We start from the raw sequence: 6,257 nt of genomic DNA on the forward strand, positions 1-6,257 counted from the left end.
GATCTGTCAACATTTTATTCAACAGATTAGATAAGGGAAACCTATGCATATGACACAAACTGAGAAGGATACAGAATACCACTGGTGACTCTTCCTCGAGATTTAAAAGGACCATTGAGGCCACAGTAGCTCAGATTTCCTACCTTTAGGACCTTTGTTTTCTGCACAAAACCTATCCTCTCCTTTGCTCTATATCTTGGTGGTTGGGCCCTACTCTCTACCTCCTCCTCCTCCCAGCTATTTCTTTGGGATAAGGGAGGTGAGGGGAGAGCTGACAGCTCTCTAACTTGAAATCTGTAAAGAGATCATAAGGAAATACAGTTTCCTTTAATGAAACAAAATCCAGATTCTTCAAAAGTCAGCAATGTGAGAGAAGACAGCTGTTTCTCTGAATATCTAATTGTTTCAGTGAAAGCCATCTCCTTGTTGAAATTCTCACTGCCAGCCTTCTGGCTTTCAGGCTGTGCTCCATGTACCTAAAACGCTAAAGTTCTAAGAGACAAGTTGGATATTGCCAGTTTTACAAACTGTTAATGAAGAAAAACAGGAATATAAGCACAGAGACTACAAAAAACTTTAAACAAGCCTGACTTGCAAGTATAGGCTTTTAAAAAATTGTTAGGGCTTCTTGATTTATACGGCCTGAACTAGATAGACTACATGTTGTCTTTCATTATGTGTGTGTGTGCTTAGTCATTGGTTGTGTCCAACTCTTTGTGACTCCATGGACTGTGGCCCCCTTCAGGCTTCTCTGTCCATAGTGTTTTCCAGGCAAGAATACTGGAATAGGTTGCCATTTCCTACTCCAGGGGATCTTCCTGACCCAGAAATCAAACCCACATCTTGCGTGTTAACAGGTGGAGTCTTTACCCCTGAGCCACCTGGAAATCCCCCATTAGGCAGTCCATCCTAACTGAAATTCCAGCCTCTTGAAGGACCCTTGCAGCTCATCTGTATAGTATCAGAGATAGTTAACATTTTTCAATTCTTATTAGGTAGGCGCTGGGCATTATGCTAAGCACTTTAATACTTTGCTAATACCTTGGCTTACTATGTTCTTGGTATTGTAAGCGTTGTACACATGCAGACTAAAATAATTCTGTAAACAAGCCTATGAAGTAGATGCCATTATTCCCATTTTGTAGATGAGAAAGCAGACACAAAGGATAAGCAGTATGTCCATATTCCACAGCTAGTAACAGGCAGCCTGACTCCAGAACTGCTGTTCTGTTTCTATGCTATGTAGCCTTTCAAACTTTACATTTATTTTTTTATTGAAACTTGACAACAAAGACGGAAGATAGGTTTTTTTTTAGGGATCTTAAATAACGTGGATAACGTCTCCCAACTGGTTAGTGGCCATGCTGGGTTTTTAACCAGAGTTGCTCAACTCCAGGACCTGAGCTCTTAACTCTTACTTCTGCAGGGATTCTCAAACTGTTCCCACTAGTGTTCCAGCAATTGAATCTAGGTGCTTGGCTAGACAGCATTTTTGCTCAATTTTCAGAAATTGTTGATAGATTTTTTTTCTCATTTGTAACCATTTCTTAAGAGTTGTTATCAGTGGCATCTGATAAAACATGTACTAGCAAATGATGGAATGACACGTAATAGACAGTGTGTGTTACCAGAAAAACTCAAAAAACCTGAGGTGGCCTCATGGGAATCACTTTCTTAATAGTAATAGTCTCTTAATGCCAATAAAACTAATGAAATTAAGTATATCATTTTATAGTGTTCTACATAATAGCAACAGGACTTTTTGAATCTGAGAAGTTTGAAAGCCATATAACCTTATCTGAAAAAATTCAAAACATGTACACTGTAAAACAAGCCTAATAAAAACCCGCAGCATTCCTTTAACAAGAATGCTTTTATTGCAGGGGAAATTGCATGGGGCCCTGAGTTTCTGGAGGGGAATCCTCCTACAGCCTGGAGTGGGAGTTGAAGGATTGCTCCTTTCTCCCACCCAGGCCTGGCCGCCTTGGAGTTGGGGTGGTGGAGCCTGTGAAAGCCAGGTCTGAGCAGGAGATCTCTTTCACCAAAGCCAGTACAGACACTATACACAGAGGTTGATGGTCGCCTCCTACCTTCCACATAGTCCTGGACTCAAGCAGCCTTATTCGGTTAGACCTGGATATGCTGTGTTAGGGCTAGGGCTGTGTAAACAACTGTTTTCCTCAATTAGTTCCAGGGGGAGAGTAGATGGCTGTGATTTCTGGATTGAAAATGTAAAACTCTTAAGAGTTTAACCTTCCTCTTCCCTCTCACAGTAATTTTCCATTTTCTAGGCAGGGTGTGGCCATGACTCAGTTTGTGGTGAGAATGTGGCCATACACAGGGGAGGAGCCTTCTGGATTCTGCCTTTCATTCTGGCCAGTGGGGAGAGGAAGGGAAGAGTCTGGTGCTGAGTCATAACTGGGTTACTTACCAGCATCTCTCAGAAAGGATTCTGAGATGGAGGTTTGGGTAGTGATGTCTCAGCTTCTGGGATCATTTTGGGAGTGGCGGGGAGGAAGCTTCAGGGGTCATGTAATTCCTTCAGAGCCCTTCTCCTCCAGAAGAGGGGTAGGGGAAAATAAAGCAATTCATTTGAAGGGGCAGCAGTTTCTCTGGAATATAGAATTTTCCACAACTATTTCAGAGTCACCCTTTAAGTTAAAGCATTGTCTACAAAAATTATTTTATCTAGGAGAGAGACTGAAGTCGTCTTTGTCCTAGCTATCCTTCCAAGGATAAGTGGGTCCGGTTAGCTGGTAGCCAGCGAGCATGGAGGTGGAGACTAAAATACCATGCCAAGGAAAATGTGGATTGTGATGGCACTGCAGCAGGAGGACTTCCTGGGGAGGGGGCATTTGATCTGTTGTTTGCTCATACCTTTCTATTTTTTGGCAAGACTTCTCTGTTCTATGTTATTTTTTGGCCACAACAAGGAGCATGCGGGATCCTTAGTTCCCCAGTCAGGAGTTGAACCCATGCTGCCTGCAGTGGAAGGGCAGACTCTTAACCACCGGACCTTCATAGAATTCCCACTTATGCCTTTCTTGGTCTTCTAAATCTTGATTACTTTGGGGGACTGGGGTCTGCTTAATGCTCCACTTGCGTCATAAGGAACCTGATCTCTGGTTACGCTTGTAGGGAAAAAAGAGAGAGCCCAGGCCTCCATGGCTTGGTGGATAGGACTAACCCACCCTAAGGAGCTTTGTCCTGTGATTAATAACAGTTCTGGGCTAGAGAAAAACTGCTGGAGGTCCTGTTGGCTGAGGCAGTGGAATGACCTGGAATGAACAAGGACTCCTCAGGAGTCTCCCTTTTCTTAGTGCTGATAAGGCATTTCCTCAGGAGGGGGAACCTTAGATACACAGTTGCATTCAGAAAACATTTGTTTACTGTTCCTTTCCCCTGGAATGGTCTTCCCAGTGCCCATCTCTATGGTAACCAGCCCTCCAAGTCTCCTCCTCCGTGAATCTTTTCCTTTCCCCAAGAGACAACCTGTTTTCTCTTTATCCCTTAACTCCAAAAGGTCAACCTTGTCTTCCTTCCAGGATTTGTCTGGGGGAAACTCAGAAATTAAGGTTTTCTGCCACCCTGGTGGGCCTGAAGAGATCTTGGGAATTGGAAGGAAGGCATTGAAGAAATTAAAAAGTTTACTTAATCTGGCTCTGGAAAGGGTATATGAAGTCCAAAGTGGTAAGCACTTCTAAATGTGACATCCAGGCCAGTGGGCTGCCCTGGAAACCTTTGTTTGCCTGAGAGAAGTAACATTGCTGTTTTAGGCAGAGGCCAAGAGATCACTTAATGGTAAAACCTGTAACCTTACCCTCTTCACCAGGGCCAAAGCTTGTCTTTAGGCTCCAAAGTTTTGTTCGGGGATTGTTTGCTGACACACATACCTTGCAAGGGAGTCCAAATGACCATCAAGAGTTAAATTCCAGATTCTGTGGCCGAAAATCCAAACAGGTAACAAACAGCAGTCAACACCCTCACTCACTCCTCAGTCCAGTGAACCTAGCAGCCCCTCCTCCTGTCCTGCTAGCCTGTGGGCACAGTGAAACGACTGGAAGCAGAGCCTAACTTAAGGGGGGGGTCTGTATCCCCCCTCAGCCTCCCCAGTTTCCTGTAGCTCTGGGGTCACTTGTTGCTGGGTCAGAGGAATAAAGGTTCATTTCAGGAGGATGGCTCAGAGAAGGGCAAACCCAGTTAATTGAATTAAGACAGATGTTCTGGCACTAGTCACAAGGAAAAACCTCCAGAACTAGTGAGTTCTCAAAGAGGATGCCTGTTGAGCCCTGTGCTATACTTTGATAGTTCACATACATCAACTATCAAACCCCACCAGATGGAGTTAGAATTGTCTGCAGTTTACTTTTAAGGAACTGGACTCACACTAAATTACAGGATATGATTATAGGGCTAGTGAGTGGAATTGGAACTAAATGTGATGGAACCCATGCTTGCTTCTATACTAAGCTGCTTCTCAGCACAGTAATGACAATCACCTTAAACTGACAGATTTTCACTATGCATCTAATATGAGCAAAAATATAACCTGTTGGTGCCTGTGAAAGTTTCATTAACATATATATTTTTTAACTATTAGAGTTTTAATTTTGTATTGGGGTAGAGCCAGTTAACAATGCTGTGATAGTTTCAGGTGAAACAGCAAAGGGACTCAGCCATACATAATCATCTATTCATTCCCTCCCAAACTCCCCTTCCATCCAGGCTGCCACATAATATTGGGCGGAGTCCCATGTGCTATATAGGTCCTTTTTGGTTATTAATGGACAGCATTTTTATAACTGTTGGAAGACCAAAATCTGTAACTGAAGTGCAATAGTTTGCCATCAGCTCTCCAGTTTAATACATGTGCTTTTCAATCACAGGAATATATCTACATATAGATCTTTAAAATGCAACATAGTCCAGCACTGGCCAGAACGTTGCCCCTTTAGTGTTGTTCAACCCTGTACTTTGTTCATCTTTAGCTGATGGGCCAATATGGCCACTTAAGCCACCCTCTTTCTCTGGATAGAGAAGAATCTGATTCCCTCTGGTAAAGCATGATTTTTTTTTCCCTCTCAGCAACTTCATGAGCTCTTACCACCTCAATAAGGAAGCATTCATTCCCTCTCTGCAACTGAGGGAACCAGCTTATAGAAGAGATTAAAATATTTTATCTTAAATTAATGTTGTTACTTTTTGTCAGCTTATCTGAGCTAACAGGAAAGCATAATGAAGGCCTGTGATTCAGCTGCAGGCAGGGTGTCTGGCTGAGCAGGTCACACCCATTGGTCTCTTTTTTCCAGGAAAAGGAAAGAACCTAATAGTATTCACGATTTTTAACATTGTATCTGCTCTCAAAATTTGGCTGAAAGAAGGCAAGAGTTAACAGTTGCTTCGTCGATAACTGCTGTGATCACTAGGAAATCAGAAAATGCCTTAAGGAAAAATACAAGAAAAGCTCCAACAATATTGATTAAAACACACAAGGTTGAAAACAGAAATTCTTACTTCGGCAGAGATTATGAGATCTAACGTTCTGACATTTCCTGATGTGGTTAGTTCTGCATTAATATTAATACCTTCTATTCACTTTCTACTCTCAGGCACTCGCTCCGCAGGACTCCAGTCCCTACTAAAGTCTTCACATGGCCTCTACTTGTCCTTCTTTGTTCTAAACCCTAAGAACAAAAGAGCCTCGCGCTCCCTCTCCTAGCACACTCCGCCCTCCCGCGTTCTCCCCGCCCTCCCGCGTTCTACTCCCGTTCCAGTGTCGGAGCCCCTCCTAAGGCGGCCAGGACCTCCAACCATCCCATGAGTCTACATCCCCCACTCCACCTCTGACTGTTCGGTTCAGTCTTCGGGGCGTGCGCTGGGGCGGGCACCCGGGCCAGGGGATTGCTGCCCGGGGACCCATAAATCTGGGCACTATCTGGGTAGGCCAGGGCCACTCAGCTGGGATGGACTGGGCCAAGGGTCAAGAGAAGACCTGGTCCAGCATTCCAAGTTGGCCTCAACAGGTGGCCCGGGCGCCCGGGGGTCTGGGAGGGAGGGCTCCAGAGCTCCGAGGGCGGGTCCTCCCGTCTCGCCGCTTCCCCATTGGGCCCTAAAGAGCTTCAATGCTGCGAGTTTTATTTTTCGTGTCCTTCCGCCACGGAATGTAGTCCTCCCTCAAAGGGCAACCTGATTCCCCCGTTCCGCCTCCGCGGCACTTCCTACTGAAGGTGACTGTGCCCGGCGAGGACGCGGAGGGG

The sequence above is a fragment of the Bubalus bubalis genome, chromosome 11 (genome assembly GCF_019923935.1).
Source record: "Bubalus bubalis isolate 160015118507 breed Murrah chromosome 11, NDDB_SH_1, whole genome shotgun sequence".
NCBI classification, from domain to species: Eukaryota; Metazoa; Chordata; class Mammalia; order Artiodactyla; family Bovidae; genus Bubalus; species Bubalus bubalis.